At 45.9% G+C, this 24,157-nt stretch overlaps 1 long non-coding RNA gene and 1 pseudogene across 1 annotated transcript; both read right to left on the bottom strand.

Annotated features, from left to right (window-relative positions):
• Window positions 1-208: 208 nt before the first annotated feature.
• Window positions 209-3,318, bottom strand: LOC114677113 (uncharacterized; annotated as a pseudogene).
• A 7,375-nt stretch (window positions 3,319-10,693) lies between these two features.
• On the bottom strand, window positions 10,694-13,191 carry LOC144339840 (uncharacterized). Its single transcript, XR_013415345.1, has 2 exons — window positions 11,284-13,191; window positions 10,694-11,153 (listed from the first exon to the last, which is right to left on the bottom strand). It is a non-coding gene; the product is annotated as an uncharacterized LOC144339840 (long non-coding RNA).
• Window positions 13,192-24,157: the final 10,966 nt, after the last annotated feature.

Below are 24,157 nucleotides of genomic sequence, written 5' to 3'. Positions count from 1 at the left end.
AGTACAAGACGACCATCCCACTAGTCGGGCTATGTCTCAAGAGTTTATCCTTCACCCCATTTTTCTGTACATCATCCTAAGATAAACCAATTTTAAATGTTTGTTTTCAGTAAATCAGTTATGACAATTTATACTAAACAAATTGAACCAGAAACCATTTGAATAGGTTTAGATTTTTTTTTTTTTAAATGCAAATGGCTGACTGCTGTCAGTTGTCCAGCTGTATGCATGAAAAACTGGCCAGCCCAAACAGTGTATTAATCATGACTAAATGGAACTTTAAGGAGTCCTTATTATTAAGGTAGTACATGTACTTACATTGTAAAACTGATGTGTAGCTTGGTCTTTAGGGGACAGGATCACCAACAAATACATGCAGATTTTGTGTGTGTGGATAGAAGGTACTTTTGACATTCAGTTTTGCTATATAGAAACAGAATGAATCAGCTGGGCACAGTGGCTCACGCTTGTAATCCCAGCATTTTCGGAAGCTAAGCTGGTCAGATCACTTGACTCCAGGAGATTGAGACCAGCCTAGCCAACATAGCAAAACCCCGTCTCTACTAAAAATACACAAAAATTAGCTGAATGTAGTGGCACACGCCTGTAATCCCAGCTAATTGGGAGGCTGAGGTATGAGAATCGCTTGAACCCAGGAAGCAAAGGTTGCAGTGAGTCAAGATCATACCACTGCACTCCAGCCTGGGTGACAGAGCAAGATTCTGTCTTAAAAAAAAAAAAAAAAAAAAGAAAAGAATAAAAAAAAGAAAAGAAAGAAACAGAAACAGAAAATTATAAACTTTTTTTTTTTTTTTTTTGCAAGAGGTAAGTAAAAGATTCCATTTGATTCTTCTAGAACAGGGAAAAGGGGCTGGAAGTAGGTCTTCATTTTTGCAGTCATAATCTGTATTAATTCTTCATAGTCAACTTGTCTGTCTCCATCAATATCTGCTTCTCTGATCATTTTATCTACTTCTTCATCTGTTAGTTTTTCTTCTGTTTGTCATGACATGATGCAGTTCTGCTGCACTGATGTAATCATTGCCACTATCGTCAAAGACTTGGAATACCTCATTATTTCTTCCTCACTATATGTGTCTTTCATTTTTCTAGCCATCATGGTCAAAAATTCGGGGAACTAAATGGTGCCATTGCCATCATCATCCACTTCATTGATCATGTCCTGCAATTCAGATTCTGTTAAGTTCTGACCCAGTGACCTCATGATGGTTCCAAGTTCCTTTGCTGTGATGGTGCCATTACCATCTTTATAAGATAGGGAGAAAGCTTCCTTGAATTCAGCAATCTGTTCTTTGGTCAGCTGATCAGCCGTGGTGCCAGCAAAGGGAGGAAGAGCAGAAGGGGCGAGGTGGCAGCATTGGCCCAGAGGCTGGGACTGCGGGGAGCCTCCTCTGCTGCTGCTGCTGCTAAGGGCATGCTGTGCACTGTGCACTGTGCCACCACCTGCATCCCCACCTACTGTGAGTAATGGCACCTCATCCATGACATTCCCAGCATCACTGCACAGGATTTTTTAATATAAGCAATAACAAGTCATGACTATAGATGACTAAAACCCAGGCCAAGCTGTACCCACAAAATTGTGTCTCTCTGTGGAATGTGTGGACCCTGAAGAAATGAAAGGGGGGAAAAACTTAAGATGTTTCATTAAGGCACTAAAACTGTATGTTTACATGACTAACAGAAATGAATACAATAACACAAAGAAGGGTGAACCAGATTAGCAAAGTTTTTGCCTCTTGATTGCTATTTCCTTTGATTTCAGGGGAGAGGGATTGATAGAGAGGATGAATCCCATTCCATCTACATTTGGATAAACCATCTACTCCTTAAACAGTGTTACTATAAGTAAAAATATTCAAAAGGTCAGTCAGTCTCCCAAGCAAGATGGTGGAACAGGATTTTCCATGGCCGTCCCTTCTCAGAAACATCCATTTGAACAACTATTCATGTGTGAAAATACCTTCATAAGAGCAAAGGAATCCAAGGGATAGATTTAAGTACCTGGGTGCAGCAGAGAAATAGAAAAGAGGGCAGGAAGGACAGTTTCAGATGACCCACATCACTCGTCCCCCACACCCAGGCAATGCAGCCTGGAAAGAGATACCCTCCATGTGGGGAAGGGAGAGTTAAGTGAGCACCCAATTTTGCTGTGGACCTTAGCAGTAAAACCTGGTGCCAAGTCAGACCCCAAAGTCCAAGGCTCCAGGCTGACCCTGCAAATTAAGGCTTCAGGCCCACCTCAGATTCTGGACTGGCCCCAGCACCAGACCTACTCCCATAGTCCCAGACTTCAGGAATGCCCCAGTGATCAGCTCCTCCAGTGCCAGATCCCAGGGGCCCCTCACCATGACCCTAGGCTCCATGTTTTCTCCAACACCAGGTGGACCCCTCTGTGGGAAGGAAACTTAAGATGTAGCCCTCAGGCTACAGACTCCAGTGGACTCAAGATCCAGGCCCTCCCCTATAAACCCTAACACCAGGCCAGTCACTGTAGACTTAGGTTCCAGGGCCACTCCCATGGAACTAGGCTCCAGGCTGGCCCCAGTGGACCCAGGCTCCAGGACCATGCCTAGGGATGCAGTCTCCTGGCCCATCCCCATGGTTTCAGACACCAGACCTGCCCCCATGGGCCAGATGCCAGGTTCTCCCAAGTTAACCCTAGTGTGAGGCCAGCCCCCACAGATTCAGGACCAGGTTAATCTCCATGGACACAGACACCCGGTCCCCCAGCACCAAGTCATCCCTTTGCAGACTCATGCTTAAGTTCCACTCCAGTACCGGATCCTCTCCTCTGGACCTAGGTTCCAGCCAGGCCCTGCAGATATGGGTTCCAAGTCTGCTCCTGAAAACTCAGTCAAAAAGCCCACTGTAGTGGACCCTGGCACCAGGCAATTCCCCTGTAAATCCAAGAAACAGGCTCACCCACCTGATGACCCAGAACCAGGTCAAACTGCCTGAAGACTCCAGCAACAAGACTATCCACAGATCCCCACAAGGTGGCCCACCCAAAATCTCTAGATGGGCTGACTGGTGAACGGTTTTCACTGTCAAAGCCAGGATGTAAAGGTTAGAAGAAGTACCTACTTCTTCAAAGCACAGACACCAATGCAAGGCAAATATCACAAGTAATCAGGGAAACATTACACCACCAAAGGAAAAAAATAAGTAACTGACTCTAAAGATATGGAGATCTACTAACTGCCTGACAAAAATCTCAAAATAATCATGCTAAAGAAGCTGAGTGAACTATGGAGAACACAAATTAACAACTAAACCAAATCAGAAAAACAGTACATGAACAAAATTGTAAGTTAAATAAAGACATAGAAACCATTTTAAAAAAAACTGAAATTCTGGACCTAAAGAACAAAAAGAACAAAAAACAATTAACAAAATGACAATAGTAATGCCATACCTAATCAATAATTATTTTAAAGGTAAATGAATTAAAATCTCTAATTAAAAGATGTGGAATACCAAATGAGTAAAAAAAAAAGATATAACACTATACTGCTTATAAGAGATTCAGTTTAGCTTTAAAAACACACAGAGGTGAAAAGCAAAGAATGGAAAAAGATATTACATGCAAAAGGTGACCAAAAGAGAGAGCAGAGTGGCTATATTTAGACAAAATATACTTTTAAGTTAAAAACTCTCATAAGAGACAAAGAAGTTTATCATATAATGATAAAGTCATCAATTTATTAAGATACTATAACAATTATAAATATGTACTCAACATTGGACCACCTGAGTATATAAAGCAAATATTAGTAGAATTGAAGGGATAAATACCCAGCAATACAATAATAGTAAGAGACTTTAACAACTCACTTTCAACAATGAACAGACAATTCAGACAGAAAATCAATAAGGAAACACTCGACTTGAACAATACTGTAGACCAAATAAATCTAACCAACATACACAAACGTTATCTCCGACAACAGCAAAATGTACATTTTTTTCAGGTGTACGTGTAACATTTTCCAGGAAAGATTGTATATCAGGCCACAAAACAAGTCTTAACAAATTTAAGAAGACTGAAATCATAATAAGTATATTTTCTAACCGTAATGGTATGAGAGTAAAAAATCAATAACAAAAGGAAAACCAGAAAATTCATTTATAGATGGAAATTAAACACACCCCTGAACAATCAATGGGTCAAATACAAAATTTAAAGAGAAATTAAAAATATTTTGAGACAAATGAAAATGAAAACACAACATAACCAAAATTTATGGGATGCAGCAAAAACAGTTTTAAGATGGATGTTTGTAGCAATGAATGTCTACGTCAGAAAAATCTCAAATAAACAACCTAAGGTTGCATCCCAAGGAACTAGGAAAAGAAGAAAAAACTAAGTCCAAACTTAGCAGAAGGAAAAAATAACAAAGATCAGAACAGAAATTAATGAAATCAAGACTAGAAAAACAATAGACAAGTTCAATTGCAGTAAGAGTTACTTTTTTGCAAATATAAAATTGACAAACCCTTAGATAGTCTAACTAAAAAAAAAGAGAAAAGACTCAAATAAATAAAAAATTATAAATGAGAAAGGAGACATTACAGTGGATACCACAGAAATAAAAAAGATTGTAAGAGACTATTAAAAATTGTACTTCAACAAATTGGATAACTTAGAAGAAATGGACCCACTGCTAGAAATGTAACAGCCTACCAAGACTAAATAACGAAGAAACTGAAAAATCTTAACAGACTAATGATAAGTAAGAAAATTGAATCAGTAATCAAAACCCTCCCATCAAAGAAAAGCCCTAAACTAGATGGCTTCATGGGTGAATTATACCAAACAGTTAAAGAAAAATTAACGTCAATCCTTCTCCAACTATTCCAAAAAAAAACTGAAGAAGACAGACTACATCTAAACTAATTTTACAAGTCCAGCATTACCCCAATACCAAGACCATTCAAGGACACTATAAGAAAAGAAAATTACAGGCCGGGCGCGGTGGCTCAAGCCTGTAATCCCAGCACTTTGGGAGGCCGAGACGGGTGGATCACGAGGTCAGGAGATCGAGACCATCCTGGTGAACACAGTGAAACCCCGTCTCTACTAAAACTACAAAAAACTAGCCGAGCGAGGTGGCGGGCGCCTGTAGTCCCAGCTACTCGGGAGGCTGAGGCAGGAGAATGGAGTGAACCCGGGAGGCGGAGCTTGCAGTGAGCTGAGATCCGGCCACTGCACTCCAGCCTGGGCGACAGAGCGAGACTCCGTCTCAAAAAAAAAAAAAAAAAAAAAAGAAAAGAAAATTACAGGCCAATATTCCTGATGAACACAGATGCAAAATCCCTCAACAAAATGCTAGCAAATGGAATTTTACAGTACACACATGTACCATGATCAAGTGAGTTTCACCCCATGGATGGAAAGATGGTTCAACATACACAAATCAATAAATGTCACACACCACATTAATAGAATAAAGGATAAAAAGTACATGATTATCTATATAGACGCAGAGAAAACATTTGACAAAATTCAGTATGTTTTTTCGATTTTTTTTTTTTTTTCTTGAGATGGAGTCTTGCTCTGTTACCCAGGCTGGAGTGCAGTGGCGCAATCTCAGCTCACTGCAACCTCCATCTCCCAGGTTGAAGCAATTTTCTTCCCTCAGCCTCCCTAGTAGCTGGGATTACAGGAATGTGCCACCACACCTGGCTAATTTTTATATTTTTAGTAGAGACAAGGTTTTACCATGTTGGCCAGCCTGGTCTCGAACTCCTGACCTCGAGTGATCCATCCGCCTTGGGATTACAGGCGTGAGCCACCTTGGGATTACAGGCGTGAGCCACCATGCCCAGCTCAGTATCTTTTCATGATAAAAAATGCTCAGCAAATTAGATATAGAAGGAACGCATCTCAATATAATAAAAACCATATATGGCAAACTCACAACACATCATACTCAAGGGTGAAAAGCTGAAAGCTTTTTCTCTTAGATCAGGAGCAAGACAAGGAGACCCACTCTCACCACTTCTGCTCCATATAGCACTGGATTTCCTAGCCAGAATAATTAGGCTAAATAAATGAATAAATAAAAGGCATTCAAATCAGGAATGAAGAAGTAAAATTTTCTCCATTTGATGTCATGATCTTATATATAGAAAATCTTAAATACTCCACCAAAAAAATTGTTAGAACTAATAAACAAGTTCAGTAAAGTTACAGGATACAAAATCAACATACAAAATTTAGTAGGGTTTCTAATACCAATCACAAACTAAGAAGAAAACAAGAAAAAAGCCCATTTACAATAGCTACAAAAAAAATAAAATACTTGAGAAAATTTCACTAAGGAAGGAGGTGAAAGAGCTGAACGCTAAAGACTATAACACACTGATGAGAGAAATGAAAGAAAATGCAAATCAATGGGAAGGTATTTCATGTTCATGAATTATTAGAATTAGTATTGTCAAAATGTAGTATCCAAAGTGATCTACAATACAATTCCTATCAAAATTCAAATTTCATTTTTCAAAGAAATAGATAATCCTAAAATTTGCATGGAGCCACAAAAGATGCTACACAACTAAAATAATCTTGAGCAAAAATAACAGAGCTAGAAACATACTACCTGATTTCAAAATATACTACAAAGCTTTGGAAATTGAAATAACATGGTGGTCACTTAAAAAAAGAAATATAGACTAATTGGCCAGGCAAGGTGGCTCACACCTGTAATCCCAGAACTCTGGAAGGCCGAGACGGGTGGATCGCTTGAGGTCAGGAGTTTGAGATCAGCCTGGCCAACATGGCAAAACTCCACCTTTACTAAAAATACAAAAATTAGCCAGGCTGTGGCAGGCACCCGTAATCCCAGCTACCTGGGAGGCTGAGGTAGGAGAATTGCTTGAACCTGGGAGGGAGATGTTGCAGTGAGCCAAGATGCACTCCAGTGGTGCACTGCACTCCAGCCTGGGTGACAGAGCAAGACTCCGTCTCAAAACAAAAAGAAAAAAAAGAAAGAAATATAGATCAATGGAACAGAGCAGAGTCCAGAAGAAAATCCATGCATTCACAGTTGATTGATCTGCAGCAAATATGCCCAGAACCCACATCGGAAAAAGAACAGTCTCTTCAATAAATGCTGTTAGGAAAACTGGATGTCCACAAGCAGAAGAATGAAATTAGACCTTTATGTCATACCAAATACAAAAATAAACTCAAAATGAACTAAAGTCTTAAATGCAATACTTGAAACTGTAAAAGTCTTAGAAGAAAACAGGAAAAAGCTTCTTGACATTGGTCTGGGCAATTACTTTTATGATATGTTGGCAAAAGCACAAGCAACAAAAGCAAACATAGACAAATGGGATTGCATCCAACTAAAAAGATTTCGCATAGCAAAGGAAACAAACAACAGAGTGAAGAGACAACCTGTGAAATGGGAGGAAAATATTTGCAAACCATGCAGTTGATAAGGGGTTAACATCCAAAATATACAAGGAACACAACTTAATAGCAAGAAAACACATAACCTGATCTAAAAACAAGCAAAGGATATGAAAAGACGTTTCTCAAAAAAAGCCATTAAGTGTGTTTACCCATTGGCTCAGAAATCTGCCTTGGACTAGAATAAAAGAACTGCAGGAAAATAATTGAGAAGAATACTGTTTATCTTTACCAACAGATTTTCTCCATGATTTTGCTTTTATGTAAGCAAGTTGTATAACCTTGTGAAAATTACTTGACCTCTGTTGGCTTTTGTTTCTTTATCTGAGAAAGTAAGAAGCAAAGAAGATGATTCAGTCTGAAGGCTGCTTTCTGATCCGTTTCCCATGGGTCACACCAGGGTGTGTGCAAGGTCCTTTACCTCCCTGAATGAACCACTGTCATCAAAACCATGCAGATACTGACAACCTCGAATATTTGAATCAAATGAGATGAATGTAAACATCCTTCAAACATAACAGAGCAGGGGTCGGAGAGGACAGGAGAGAGACGCCGACCAACCTGGAGATACTACTCTCCTTGCTTTCAGAGGGAGGGATGGGCCATGAGCCAAGGGATTACATGTGACCTCCAGAAAGTGGAAAAGGCAAAGAAATGGATCCTCTTCTGATGCCTCCAGAAGAAACCAGCCCTGCTGGCACCTTGATTTTAGCTCCATGAGACTTCTGACCTCCAGAACTCTAAGGTAATAAGTTTGTGTTGTTTTAAGCCATCAGGTTTACGGTAACTTCTTATAGCAGCAATAGGAAAAAACTAATACAATCTCCCATTCTGGAAGTATTTTGGAAGCTGTGAAAATTAGGGAATAGTCAGAATAATGAGAAACTAAGGAAAAGTTGGAGATCAAAGGAACATGCGAAAGGAAATAAGTGAGAAAAGGACACAAAAAGAAATCAAGAAATGTGAGGAGAGAGACTGATAAGACATTCTGAAAGTGCCTTATTCCCTGTAAAGGATGTACACAGGCCTGGGGAAAACTACGATGTTAGAGAATTTAAAATGCAAAGCACATAATATGATGCCATTGGTTGTGGGCCCTGAACCTCTAGAAAAGGAGTCTAGCAATCCATTCAACAAATATTTCCACCATGTCATCTGACTGCACTGATGTGCCAAAGCCCCCTAGGTAGAGCTACCATGGAAAGACCACATGAGGCCAGAGTCAGCCAGATCTGGAGATGGCCCAGGGTGTGCATGCCAAGCAGCCACTGAAATGGGCAGGGCTTAGTTCTAAGACAGTCCAGGTGAATAATCTGGTCATCGTCAGGTGGGAGAGACAACAATAGCTACTTTTTAGGGAGTGCTTACTATGGCCGAGCACTTCAGAGACTGAGTACACAAATGCACAATGGCCAGAACATCTGTAAGAGTAGAACTCCCACCCAACCCCTGCAGCAGCCAGCCCAGGAGGCCAAGCCGACATCTACAGGAACCAGCCTGGGAGGCCAAGCCATCATCTACAGGAATCAGCCCAGGAGGCCAAGCTGTCATCTACAGGAAGCAACCCAGTAGGCCAAGCCGACATCTACAGGAACCAGTCCAGGAGGCCAGCCTGCTCTATGCAAGGCTTGTAAGAATTCAGATTGCTATCTCTAGAAATAATACAGGAAATTAAACAATACATTCTCTAACAATCAGACCCAATGGGCCAGGACTTGATTAATAACTGACAGTTTTCCTAGTTTTTGTCCCTGCTTCCAATCTAGGACCAACCAGAGAAAGCCCAGTATGTCCCCTAGCTAATCTCATGGGATGCCCACTTCTCACCAGTCGCCTCTGGCTTCCCCAGGCCCACAGCCTCCACCAGGCCTCCGAAGCCTCCCCTTTTCCATGATGAAGCTTTTCCACTCCTCACCTGCCTGTGAGTCTGTCAGGACACAAGTGATGGCCGCGGACCCCCTCGCTATAGCAGCTCTGTATAAACAGCCTTTGTTCTCATTTGGGTGGTCTTCGTTTATTTCCACCCACTAAGGAAACCGCTTAGGAGACACTCACTCAGAGCTGCCCCTGTGCTAGTAACTTACAAGACAGGTGACTGCGGAAGCTAGAGGACCACTCTGGCTCCTGAGCTCTGCTCTTAGTCATCTGACACTTGGGTCTCGGAGAAGTTTGGTGAAATTATTCTTCCAAAGCCTACCACCAACCAAGTTTGGAAAAGACTGAGCTAGAGTTTAGAAAACAAAGCTGTAATCTGGGAGCCAGAAAAATCAATTGTTGAATGCCAGAACCGAAGGATTAAACTGGGGAAAACCACAGACTGTTCCCACAGACCCACTCTGCAGGGGTATTCCTTTCCAGCAATGAATATGCTTCAAAATGTGCCCAGGCTCTCCTGAGAGTTCCTCCGGGGTCTGGTCTCAGGCTGCCCAACACACTCCAAGCCTCCATGCCAGCACTAGACCCTCCTGGCCCTCAGGACCCCCAAGACCATAGCCCCCCAGGCTGGGCACACATGACACCACCAGCCTGTCCTTGGGTCTGACTGACTCTGGACCCCACACCTGACCATGAGGCCCTGCCTCAGGATGCTGTGCAGCTGCATGGGGGATGAGACCCCCGTCCATCCCCCAGGGACCACTTTCCCACCTTGGGCCTTGACTGCCTCCGTGAGGCATCCCCACACCCTATAAAAGATGACATAGGCTTCCCAAACTTCAGAGGCTGGAACAAACACCCCACCCCTGGGAGATGAGGGCTTTGTCCTCACTACTGTCTTGGGATCACTTCCCGCGCCCTGCTTCTTGTCCCAGCATTAATGGCATCTTGGGATGAGGGACAATGGGAACTCCCTCTCCCACCACCATCCCCAAAGACCACCAACCCATAGTCTAACGTGGTGACATCTCCCATGGTCCTCTTATTGAAATTGGAACAAACAGCTTTTAAATCAATTCCACAACTACCACTCCTACACTACAGCACCCTCCAGTGGAGGAGAATGCCACCGGGAGGCCCTGGGTTTCCATCCAAAGAGCAAAAAATATTTAAAGCCTACAAACCTCCCCTCAAGCTCCACAAAGCCAAGGACACAACTTTAAGGAAACTAAGCCATAGCAGCTGCCATCCCCACCTCTCCTGGCCCCTCCTTGCCGGCTTGCATGGAGCCTGAAGGGGGTGAGGACATGCTGGAGAAAAAAATCACAATAGAAAAAAAAAACACACACACACAGGCAAGACAAGGAAGACTTGCCAGAAAGTTAAAAGCATGTTGACAGAAGGCCGCCTTGGGATGGGCCAAAGAGCCATATGATTATGGCCAACAAGCACCTCAGGCAAGAAGAGGCCAGGCGTGGGACACCAGTTCCCCTGTGTGGCCCCATGTTCGTGACCATGCTGATCAGCCTGCAAAGACAGCGATGGGGCTGGGAGGAGCGTGCTGCACGGGAGGAAGACCACAGCTGAACAGAGGCAGCCACAGCATGCTGGGACCTGGGAATGGGAGGCACGTGGTCCAGTTGTCCTGACAGCAGAAGGTTCCTGATGCTCTCTTCTGAGTGTGGGCAATATGGCCGAGCCTGCACCTCAGATGCACGCCGTGGAGAGGCTGAGGAGCAGGCAAACTTGCACTTGTGTCCACACACAGCTTCCTCATGGAGACTCCAGCACCAGACACAGTGCTGCCAGGCTGGCGACCCAGGGCCACAGACTCCTGCATGACAAGACAGGCCAATCAGGGTGCCCCATGCCTCCAGACCCCACAGAACAGGATCCAAGCAAAGCAACCAGAATGTTCATGAATAGGAGTAAAGACATTTGAGGACAAAATTCTCCTTCCTTACCCAATTGTCAACTGCAGGAATCGTGTGCACCTGGAGCGCTGGAGTTCTTTTCCACAGCAGGGAAGGTCCAGTCAGGGCAGAGCAGAGCTGAGAGAGGGCGGCAGGCTGACTCCTGGCAGGCATTGACAGCCTGACCCCATTGCTGCTGAAGAAACTCACTGAACTAGTTCTGAGAGTCAGGAAGGACCCTTTTGTTCCTGACCTGATTGTATTTGGGCTTCTATCATTAGTCCTAGCTAGAACACAGCGAAATCTGCCCATCTTACATCTAAAATTAGGACATATATTGAGCACGGCCCCCCAGCTCCCACCCCCTTCCCCAGAGTTCACATGAAACAGCGACCCTGGGGGCAGCAGAGAGAGCGCCGTCACGAGGCCTGGTGCTATGCCAGATGGGCTGGGCCACTGGGGCAGGGAGGAGAAGGTGCCGCCTCACATGGGGCACATCAGGTGCCTCGGGCAGCCTCATGGTGCCAAGACAGCCAGAGAAGCAGAAACGCCAGAAATGCCATTTCCCTCCAAAAGGACTGGGGCCTCAGAATCAGGAACATCAGCCCTTTATCCCAGGCTCCTCACTCCAGACAGCAGGACATGCCTGCTCTGAGGTGCCGCCCTCAGAAATCCAGCCATCCAGAAGTACAACCAAATATTGCTGGACAGAGCCTGTGTGGGACTCTGTAAGGGGTTTCTTGCGCCCAGGTGGAGCTATAGGACTGCTATGGGCTGAACTGTGTCTCCCAGAACTCCACCTGCTGAAGCCCTAACTCCTCACGTGACTGTATTGGAGACCGGGCCTGTCACCAGATGATTAAGGTTAACTGAGGTCATGAGGGTAAGCCATGATCCAATAGGGCTGGTGTCCTTATAAAAGAGGAGGAGATGTCAGAGCTCTCTCTCCCTCTCTACCATGTGAGAACGCAGCAAAAAGGCGGCAGTCTGCCTGCCAGGAAGAGAGCCCTCACCAGAACCAAACCCTGCTGGAACCTTGATCTTGGACTATTCCAACCTCCAGGACTATGAGAAAATGTCAGTTGTTTAAGCCACCCAGTCTATTAGGTTTTGTCACGGAAGCCTGAACAGAATGCAGTGAGGACGGCGAAGATCTCTGGGTAAGTATCTCCCAGGGTGATGCCCTCCTGGTACTCGGATTTTCTGGACCTGAGAGAACACACCAGTAGCCTGAACTCTATATGCTAAAAGAAGAGAGCCTGCTGCACCTGCCGCTGGCTGCCTGTCAGACACCCCAGCATCAGATGGGATCGGCATGGAAGGTCAGGCCCCTGCTACATGACACTTGCAGACCTGCAAGGTGGGTTTTACGACCAGGAGCCCATCTTCCCTCACTGAAGAAGTCAGGGCTGCTGGCACCAACCTTGAAGAAAATCATCAGGCAAGGTCCTGGCTCAGGACCCACTTTGTCAACTGGGCCATGATTTGGGCACCTCAAGTGTGCGGAATGAAAAGAGTCTTCCAATTCCAAATACCCAGGAGTGTGAGAGGCTGGGCTGCAGCCGGGAACCTTCCTTGAACAGCCAGTCAGCAGGGGAGCCACCCGGGAGAAGTTCACGGAAAGCAGCCTGACCCCGCTCGAGCTCCAGGAAGGTGCGGACTGTGTCTGGCTTGGTTCACTGTTTTCCTCTCGTACTGGCGCAGGAGGCTGCCCCGGCTGCTGCCTTCCCTGAGCAGGGGAAATCCTGGGCCCTTGGACAGTTCCTGGCTGCCTTCCTGCCATTGCCATCACTGCAGCTGGGCTCCAGGCAAGTGACGGGGATGCTCCATGTGTTCATACACACAGGACATCTTCTTGGCCACTCGGTGTGATTTCCCGTCCTGTAGCTCTCTTCCGGGTTGTTAGGATGAAGGTCAATTCTCACCTGTTCTGGGTGATTCCTTCTCAGGAAAGCCATCCTGTCAGGGAGAGAGGGACTCAGCACCAAACGGAATTCATCAGGGGCTGCTGGTGCTGGCAGCCTCACTGGCTGGATAACCATAAATCCCAAGGCCCGCCCGCCTGCCCAGTGACCCTCCGTATTTCTAGAATCCATTTGCTCTCCCTTCCCCTGAAGATTTTTTTCACAACTGCTCACTGCTCAAAATCCCCAGGCCCTTCCCTTCTCCTCACTCTCCAACCACGGCATCACCTCTTACGTTGCTGAGTGTGCACAGGCAATGATCTTCCACTGCCGCCACCTCTGCAGGACGTCCAGCACCTGGGCCTGGTGAGCCCCTGCCCACCCTGTGGCCGCTGGTGAAAGCCCCTTGCTCCTTCCTCAGGCAGCCCATCCCACTCTTGTCAACTCAAGGACTGTGCGCCTATAATTATCTCCTCTCCCTTGGACATCATCAGTCCCCCATCTGCTGACACCACTCCAATTATTACCATAAACACACACGGTGTTCTCGCATCTCCCACCTTTCTAGACCACATCCCCCTGAGCTGCTGCACTCTCCATGGCAGCTCGCTGCTAGACCCTTTGCCGGCCCTCCCCTCTATCTCGTCCACGACCCACCCCTGATGTGAATGAGAGCCAAATGTTCAGATCGTTAAATATCTATTTCCAGCCCCAACATCTTCCCTGAAATCCAAATTCAAATATCCCAATGCCTACTTAGATGTCTAGTAGGTGTCTCAAACTTAGAAAAATCAAAACAACCTCTTACCAAATACCTTAAGCCTGTTCCCTCAGCCAACCCCATTTCAGCAGATTACACCTATATTTTCCCTATTGTCTATGGGGAAATCTTTATTAACTATTCTCTTTCCCATACATGCTGAAATTCTTGCTGGAATTCAGCAGCAAGTCACGCTCACTCTTCCTTCATGAATTCCGGACCCACAACCCCTTCTCCCAGCCTACAGCCGAACAGGCCAGGCATGCGGCTGCCTCTCTGAGCCCTCCACCGTGAACACCACAGATCCCAGAGCAGACAGACAATGAAGGATACACAGGAGCAAGAACCAGTCCCACCCGGCTGCCTCGCTCAGTATGCAGGGTCAAAAAAACTAATAGCTCGCCCTAAATCATGAGAGTAACTAGAAGACACAGGGCTTGAACCTGGGAAGTCTGGCTCTCAACCACTACACTGAAATGCACGCAAGGGCAGGACACAGAGAGGGTTCAGAACATAGAGTACTCCCCAGCTCATCTGCGAAACTTTTATTCTCCAAATGGAAAGGGTCAGGGGTACTCAAATCCCTTTCCCTTCCCACCACACAGCCCCATGTCCTGGCGGCCACACACGGTTGCTGGCCATATGTGGTTGTGACAGGAGAGGAACACAGGCGTGGCCAGATAAGGAACAAGGGGTACAATGGCTGCTCCTGAACAAACACCAGGCCCCTCTTCTGGACTGCAGGGTTCCCCTAATGTGGCCCGGCCCATGGGAGAAGCCGCCAAAGAGGACTCCACCTGCTCAGACACAGAGTGCCAAAATTCTACAGTTATAGATTCCCATGTGATCACCGACACTGCTTTAAGAACCTTTTAAAATACAGATTTCTAGGCCTGATTGAATCAGAGCATCGCAAGTAGCATCTGGGAATCTCTGCTCTTAGAAGTTTCTCATAGGATTCTATTGGTGCAGAGAGCAGATCTGAGGGAGGTGACTGGGGCCTGGTGGAAGGGTCAGCTTCCAAGATGACCCCCAGGGATTCCCACCACCAGATAGCCATGCCCCTGAGGAGCCCCCACCACAGTGAATACCCCTGGTCTGTGTACCAATTGGATCTTGCAAAAATGATAGTGTGTGGGTTATGAGGTCAGGTCATAAAAGGACACTGCAGCTTTCCCCTCTGTCTCTCTGGATTGCAAGCTCTGACACACCACGTTGTGGGGAAACTCAGCAACCCTGTGCTGAGTCCATGGTGAGGCACCAAAGCTGCCTGCCAACAGCGAGTATCAACATGTCAGACACGTGTGTGCCCCACCATGGAGATGTCTCCCTCAGCCCCAGTCGGGTCATCAGGTGTCTACACTCCTCCTTGACATCTGAATGGCAACTCTAACTCACAGCCACCCAAGCTAAGCCCTCCTTAATTCCTGACCCACAAAATGGGATGAAACAATCCATGTTTATTGCTGTTTTAACCTTCTGAGTTTTGCAATAATTTGTAGTGCAGCAAAAGACAACTGATACACCTGGAATGATCAGAAGACCCTTTCCAAAGGAAACGGGTGCCGGGTCTGATAAGAAGAGAGGAGGGCATTAAGTAAAAGAACAAGCTGATGCGGGTATGACATACTTCACTGACACGAAATAGAGAAGAGTAAATATATCCCTGTGCCCAAATTTCTATTTCCCCTGTAAGAGTGCCAGTGCCCCTCCAGAGAGGGGGTGCTGGCATCACTGCGCCTGGTGGTGGGGGAGGCTCCCCTTCTACAGCATGGTGGGCCTGAGCCTCACCCACTCTCTCCATCATTCTCTAGCTGGGCTGCACATTCAGATCCCTGGACAGCTTTGAAACATATTGATTTCCGGGCCACACTCACGAAGATTATGATTTAACTGGTCTGGGTTGTAACCTAGGCATAAGAATTCTGAAAATCTGCCTGAGTGATTCTAATAAGCAGCTTCGGCTGAGAACCATGGCTACAGACAAAGAACTTCAGGCTCTGATTGTCGCTGAGGCTAAGCGTAAGCCTGGTGAAGGGACACAATGTTACAGCCCTTTCTTTCAATGCAGGCAGGCATGCAGGGATGCAGGGACCATTCCCACTCAAGCCAGGGTATGGCAGAAAGGGCCTTAGCTAAACAAACAGCCAGTGGAGATTGCTGATTTAGGTATCTATGACCATGGAGCATAAACCATAATAATCATTTGTTATAATTATGACCCACATGCAGCTCTGGGGCTTGGCTGGACTCTGTCATGGGGTTCTTACATAGACTCTGTCACGTGATCAGGCAATGGCTGGGGCTGGAATCCTCTCTTAGGCTTCTTTCCTACACACCTCACTGGTGGGTGATGCTGGCTGTCAGCTGGGTCTTCTGCTGGGGCTGTTGGTGGGACATCTGTCCACAGACTCTCAGTGAGGCCTGGGCTTCCTCACAGCATGGCTGCTGGGTTCCGTGAGTGAGTGTCCCAAGAGACACCATTAGGACCTCATTTAGGCCACACTTGGAAGGCAGGTAGCACCATATGGTTAGACTTCGTGAGCCCACTCAGATCTCACCTTGAATTGTAATCTCCATAATCCTCACATGTCAAGGGAGAGACCAGGTGGAGGTGACTGAATCACGCGGGTGGTTTCCCCCATGCTGTTCTTGTGAGAGTGAGTTCTCACGAGTTCTGATGGTTTTATAAGGGGCTCTTCCTCCTTCACTCAGCATTTCTCCTTCCTGCTGCCTTCAACTTACAAAGAGGGTGCCTTGCTTCCCCTTTGTCTTCTGCTATGATTGTAAGTTTCCTGAGGCCTCCCCAGCCATGCTGAACTGTGAATCAATTAAACCTCTTACCTTTATTAATTACCCAGTCTCAGTAGTTCTTTACAGCAATGTGAACAGCAACTCATACACAGCATCACCACATTTTACTCATAGAGGGAACTGCAAAGGCTCAAGGTGCTATGGACTGAGGTGTGTCCACGAAATTCACATGCTAAAGACCTGACCCCTGATGTGATGATGTCTGGAGATGACGTCTTTGGGGTTTAGGTTTGGATGAGGTCATGAGGGTGAGGCCATCATGACATCCCACATCATGGGATCAGTGCCCTTAAAAAGAGATGCCACAGAGCTTGCTCCCTCTCTCTCTCAGCCATGTGAGAAAAAAGTGAGAAGCCACTGTCTGCAAGCCAGGAAGGGCCCACGCCAGAATCTGACCACGCTGGTGTGACTTTCACCCTCCAGAACTTACTTTCACTCTCCATAACTGCGAGAAATTTCCACTGTTGAAGCCACTCCATCCTTGGTACTTTTTCTGGCAGCCCCAGCTAACCAAGTCACAGAGGAGGAGACATAGGCCTCCCTTCTTGATAGGAGTGTCAAAGAATTCTCAGACATGTTTAAAAACCACCGGAACTAAAAAGGACATATAAACTCCACCTCTTGGATACAGAAAGACTTATGCCAGTGAGCCTGAAGCTGTAAAGTTTTCCAGGTATTTAATAGATGATCAGTGGCAAAATTATTTTGTAATCCATTGAGTTTCTAAAAGTGTAGCTCCTAGACCTTTTCACGCAGAAAGGGGAGACGGAGATCGACTTGGCAGTCTCACCAGCAAAGGAACAGAGTAGATTCTCACTTATTTTTAAAATCCCATAACATAGCACTATGCCTGGCACATGGGAGGTGCTGTGTAAACATATTATACCCTGACTCACTCAACTCCCAATGCCTGTTTCCGTGGCGGCCTCAGCAACCCATGCAGAAGATTCTGGGCTCCGTGACCTCTATCCTATGTCTGGTATTACTCTGCCTGCAGGAAACAGATGACAGTGTGTGGACAAGGTGTGCACCTGCAGCCAGGTGACACAGATGGGAACTGGGGGCAGAGGCTGAGACTGTCTGGAAGCAGGTATTGGAGTTGACTTCCACTCTGAGGGCACAGCGTGGGTGTCTGTGGGGGGATTGGCTGTGGCTGAGAGACTGGGATTCATTTCAGGTGTGAACGACAGGGCTCAGTGGGAATGGAATGCAGCCTAACCTCCAGGGCTGCTCCAGCCCCTGTGTAGCCGGGTCCTGGCCATGTGGTGGGTGTTAGCCACTCACTGAAAGACTGATGGGGCACTGCTCCCAGGGTCCCCTCTAGTCAGCTAGAGTCTATAATGCAGGTAGAATATCCACAAGCCCTTCTGGAGAGAGGGGAAGGCAGCATTTGGAGGAGCCCCAGGGAGGGCTTGCCCTGGGACCTCAGGGGTGGCTGAGGAGCTGAAAGGAGGCCACGTTCCCCAGGGCAGCAGTGCACTGAGGAATGGACGAAAGGGCCATCGAGATGCCCCGGTGCCAGAGCGCTGTTGGCCTGAGGGATTTGCTAACCTAGTGGAAAGAGTGGAAGGGCCACAGGGAGGCTACCTGAGATGGAATGGGAAGAAGTCCCCAGGACAAGGAGGCTGTCTCCATGTAGACCCTCAAAAACAAAGAACCAGCCCAAGTGACGACTGCTAACATTTGTTAAGTGGTTGCCATGCACCTGGCAGAAAGTGAGAGCCTTCCACCATCTAGCAGCTGTGGCCCGGCTGTGGGAGGTGACTTCCCAGTCATTCATGAAATACCGCATGGCTTTGTCGCCAGCAGCTCCAAGGTGGTGCTAGCCCCATTCTGCTTCTCAGGAAACTAGGTGTATTTGTTTCCACTGCTGCTCTAACAAACTACCATAAACCCATGGCTTAAAACGCAGACATGTATTCCGTCAGGGTTCTGGAGACCAAGAGCTCCAAATCAAGGCATTAGCAGGGCCCTGTCTCCTCTCAAGGTTCCAGGGAAGAATCCTCCCTTGCCTCTTCTGAGATTCCGGTGGCTCCCAGCAGTATCTGGGCTCCTCGGCTTGTGGAGGCATCACTCCAGCCCCTCCTCCACTATCACACGGGCTTCCCTTCTGTGTGTCTCTGCATCTCTTTCCCTCATCTTATAAATCACATTTCAGGGCCCACGCAAATCCAGGATGAACTCAACTAATTATATCTGCAAAGACCTTATTTCCAAATACGGCAATCTGTCACATTCTGAGGTCCTGGGTGGAGATGGATTTTGGGAGTCATTATTTACCCTGTTTTTTTTTTATTATACTTTAAGTTCTAGGGCACATGTTCACAACATGCAGTTTTGTTACATATGTATACATGTGCCATGTTGGTGTGCTGCACCCATCAACTTGTCAGCACCCATCAACTCATCATTTACATCAGGTATAACTCCCAATGCCATCCCTCCCCCCATTCTCCCTCCCCATAATAGGCCCCGGTGTGTGATGTTCTCCTTCCCGTGTCCAAGTGATCTCATTGTTCAATTGTCACCTATAAGTGAGAACATGCGGTGTTTGGTTTTCTGTTCTTGCAATAGTTTGCTGAGAATGATGGTTTCCAGTTGCATCCATGTCCCTACAAAGGACACGAACTCATCCTTTTTTATGGCTGCATAGTATTCCGTGGTGTATATGTGCCACATTTTCTTAATCCAGTCTGTCACTGATGGACATTTGGGTTGATTCCAAGTCTTTGCTATTGCGAATAGTGCCACAATAAATATACGTGTGCATGTGTCGTTATAGCAGCACGATTTATAATCCTTTGGGTATATACCCAGTAATGGGATGGCTGGGTCATATGGTATTTCTAGTTCTAGATCCTTGAGGAATCGCCACACTGTTTTCCACAATGGTTGAACTAGTTTACAATCCCACCAACAGTGTAAGTGTTCCTATTTCTCCACATCCTCTCCAGCACCTGTTGTTTCCTGACTTTTTAATGACTGCCATTCTAACTGGCATGAGATGGTATCTCATTGTGGTTTTGATTTGCATTTCTCTGATGGCAAGTGATGACGAGCATTTTTTCATGTGTCTGTTGGCTGTATGAATGTCTTCTTTTAAGAAACGTCTGTTCATATCTTTTGCCCACTTTTTGATGGGGTTGTTTTTTCTTGTAAATTTGAGTTCTTTGTAGATTCTGGATATTAGCCCTTTGTTAGATGAGTAGATTGCAAAAATTTTCTCCCATTCTGTAGGTTGCCTGTTCACTCAGATGGTAGTTTCTTTTGCCGTGCAGAAGCTCTTTGGTTTAATTAGATCCCATTTGTCAATTACACTGAGTCTTTGGAAAGTTTAAGAAATTACCTAAGTTTCCACAACAAATAAAAAGGTGGCTGAAATGGGGTTTGAACCCCCGGAGTGAAGCTGCCCCTGTAGCCCACAGTGGTGTCAGCAGCCCGAGGGCTGAACAGCTCTAACCTCATCCCCCCACCCAAGAAACTGCCCCACCACTGCCATCATTTTTAAGTCAGAGACACAGAACCCAGTAGAGAACACAGGGCAGGTCTCAGAAGAACGCTGGCTGGAATACAGGGCAGGTCTCAGAGCAGGGCCCAGGCTAGAACATAGGGCGAGTCTCGGAGCAGGGCCCAGGCTGGAACACAGAGCAGGTCTCAGAGAAGAACCCAGGTTGGAATACAGGGCGGGTCTCAGAGCAGGGCCCAGGCTGGAACGCAGGGCAGGTCTCGGAGTAGGGCCCAGGCTGGGACACGGGGCAGGTCTCAGAGAAGAACCCGGACTGGGTCTTGGAGCAGGGCCCAGACTGGAACACAGGGTGGGTCTCAGAGAAGGGCCCAGGCTGGAACACGGGGCAAGTCTCAGAGCAGGGTCCTGGGGACAGCAGCACCAATGGCTCTTCCCGAGTGGACTAAGTGAGCTAGGAGGGCTCTTTTAACTCTGCAAGCCTCAGGTCCGTCTTGAGACTCGTGGGAGATTCCGTACACCTCCTAGGCATCCCAAGAAGTGTTTTCCCCAGATACTTGTTTCTTCATTAACCCTACATTTGCTGCCACCCTCTAATTAATGTGATCTATCAAGAAAATTTATCTTCAGTCTTCTCTCTGGACTCCCCACTTCCTCTGGCAGTCCCGAGCCATTCTAAATTAGATTTCATAATCCTTCCCCAGATGTTTAATTCTCCTAATGAGCATTTTCTAGCTCAGGCCTGCACTGCTCTGGCCTGTAGGGTCCCTAAGGTGTGCCCATGGGGAAGGCGGTACTCTTCAGGGCTTGGAGTGGATTTTAATATTTAAATCTTCACAGCACTGCAGACACTAGATGGCAGTGGTTCCTAATTATTGGTGGCTCCAGGCACACTCACCTTCTTCCTGTGCTGTCCAGGGAGGTCAGACACCGGTGTGGAGGTGGGAAGTGGAGCATCCCTAACCCACCAACCCCATCCTGCAGACCCAGACCCAGAGAGCTCAGCCCAGGCGAGGAAGAAAGGAAAGGATTAAGGGAAGCACTGAGAGGGAAGCTGTGAAGCAATGAATTTGACGAGAGGTGCCGATTTCCTCTCCAAGTGCCTCAGACAGATCCACCCCTGAGAGGCCCTTACAGAATGATCCTCTCCAGGGGAGGCTCAGAAGCTGTGGCCATTGCCTGGCAAGGTTTTAGGAGCCTGCCCTACCTCGCCCCCACCCCTTATCCCCCACAGGTAGGAAAGTCCTTGGGAAAGGCAACTCAGCAGGGTTCATCAAAAGCCCCCAAAATGTCATATGATCACTTTATATGTAGGAATTTGTTGTAAGATTAGAAGTCAATAAGAATATATGTTTGGGAAACCAAGGCAGGCAGATTGTTTGAGCTCAGGAGTTTGAGACCAGCCTGGACAACATGGCAAAACCCAGTCCCTACAAAAAATACAAAAGTTAGCCAGGTGTGGTGGTGCTTGCCTGTAGTCCTAATTACTTGGGGGCTGAGGTAAGATGATCACTTGAGCCCAGAAAGTCAAGGCTGCAGTGAGATGAGATCACACCACTGCACTCTAGCCTGGGTGATAGAGTGAGATTTAAAGGGAAAGAGAAAGAAAAAAGAAAACAGACTATTCATTGTAGAGTTATTTACAGTAGTGCGAATTTGGAAACTGTGTAAATTATACAACTGTTAAAAGAAAAACTTCAGTCAATTAAATTTAAAGGAGTTTATCTGAGAAATGAACCTTTCACAAATTGGGCAGTCCCCAGAATCACAGCAGGTTCAGAGAGACCCCAGGGCTGCCTTGTGGTCAGAAAAAAATTATAGACAAAAAAGGGAAATGACGTACAGAGATCAGCAGTGAGGTACAGAACAGCGGGATTGGTTGCAGGTTGGTGTTTGCCTTGTTTGAACACGGTTTGAACACTCAGCAGTGCATGAATGGTTGAAGAACGGCTGCTGCGATTGGCCAGGTCTCAGCTATTGTTACAGGTGCATACACTTAGGTAGACAAGATTGAGAACCTAACTTACTAAGTTAGGTTACAGTTCATCCACAAGGACTCAAATATAGAAGTGCAGAGTCCTTCTCAGGCCGTATTTCATTAACCTTAACACTTCTCCCCTTTTAGTCATTTTCTCAATTTTCAGCGATTGACCAAAACTTTAGTCATTGATGTCATTATCACCAAGGTAAATGTACTATTCGGCCTTGAAGCCCACTGGGGAACAATAGAACCGGGAGTTTTGCAAAGGTGGGAACAAGGACTGAGTAGAGGGTAGCTCCTTATGCTGGAACGTCCCGTTTACAGAGAAAAACAAAACCTGGTCTGTTACAGGACCTATGTGTTTCCTTAAAATCTTAGTTTGATCATGTCACATTTAGCACAAGTGACTCCATTTTTGTTTGGTTTGGTCTGTTGGAGCCTAGTGCATAAGCTCCAAAACAATGGCTTCTCATCATTTTGTTTAAAATTTTTACTGAAATTCTCACTTAGGTAAGAGTGTGACTAAAACTTGGGCCTTAGTGCCACTCTGTTACCATCATTTTTGGTTTCTCATCTCAGCACTTCATTCATAGCTTATGGTATCCCCATGGTTGCAGATTCCTTTCAGCTCTTGTCATTCCAGTTGAAGACAGACCATTTGGCATTCTAGAGATGGCTGCATGCAAACATTTAAAACCTTTGAGGGAATGAAGCGCACCAGGAATATTACTATTACGGCTATCCGGAGGATAATACCGAGAGTTTGGAGAATGCTCCTTACCCAGGGTCCCCATAAACTAAACCACCTAAAATTAAACAGATCAAAGAATGAGCTAGATAGTCTACTTGCCTAACTAAGCAGTCTTTTCATTAAACCCCTACAACTGAATCTCTGTAATACCCGATGTTTTCTCCATAGACCATAGTGCCAGCAGCTTCACAGATACTGCTATTTAGCCAGTAAGTAATCTAGAGCAATTCTATTGTTTAGCGTAACTTTCATAAAAGAGTTTAAAGTCTGTTGTGTAACCATAGCCTTTACAGTAGCATTTGCTATAGAGCTTATTAAGAGGGATACATTTCTAATCATTGCCTCTTTTACAAAACTCCCGGTTCTATTGTTCCCCAGTGGGCTTCAAGGCCGAATAGTACATTTACTATTTTTACTTCTATTATTCATAGAGGCATAAGCAAGGAAAAAAAAATATTTGAAGATAAGAGTCTTGATCCATGATCTTGGGAAAAACTGTTCACATCAAGGATGCCATCTTCTTCTGGGGAGAAACTTCCCTGGTTAGATTTACCTTAAGGGTTCTAATGGGTATACAGTTCCACAAGTGTGAAGAAAGCCTTCTCAGCTGTGAGATTACGAACCCAAGTTTCAAGGACCCAAAATTTTGTTTCAGTGTGGACGGTAAGGGCAGTCTTTCTCTGATGTTCTCAGAAGATCCAATCTTCAGGTTCTAGACTGTGAATGGGTTGATTGTCCTCAGTGAACCATAAAAAGCTTTCTTTACCTGGTGAAAACACACTGTGGCATAATAAGCTACTGTTGTAACATCAGCCCTCTTACATGGGAACGTATTTATACAAACAGAAAACAGGCATTGAAAATGACAATTGAATGAAATCCCTTTATAAATGTTTAAATGGCCCATCAAATAGCAGAATATACCTAAAGTTTTGGTTGTCTTCCAAGGAATATGGTTTTTATATTTGTCAAAATAAACATTTTGACAATGTTTAGTGACAACTAAACATTGTTCATAAACTATGTTAGCAATTTAGAAGTCATCACACCAATATATATTTAATGTGGATCATTCTCTCTTTTCCATAATGAGTCTTGGAATACAGAACTTTTTTTTTTTTTAAGACTGAGTTTCACTCTTGTCACCCAGGCTAGAGTGCATGGCACGATCTCAGCTCAATGTAACCTCCATCTCCCAGTGATTCTCCTGCCTCAGCCTCCCAAGTAGCTGAGATTACAGGCACCTGCCACC

The sequence above is a fragment of the Macaca mulatta genome, chromosome 3 (genome assembly GCF_049350105.2).
Source record: "Macaca mulatta isolate MMU2019108-1 chromosome 3, T2T-MMU8v2.0, whole genome shotgun sequence".
In the NCBI taxonomy this organism is placed as follows: Eukaryota; Metazoa; Chordata; class Mammalia; order Primates; family Cercopithecidae; genus Macaca; species Macaca mulatta.
The sequence above is the reverse complement of the archived record's forward strand: the minus strand, read 5'-3'. Positions and strand labels throughout refer to the sequence as shown.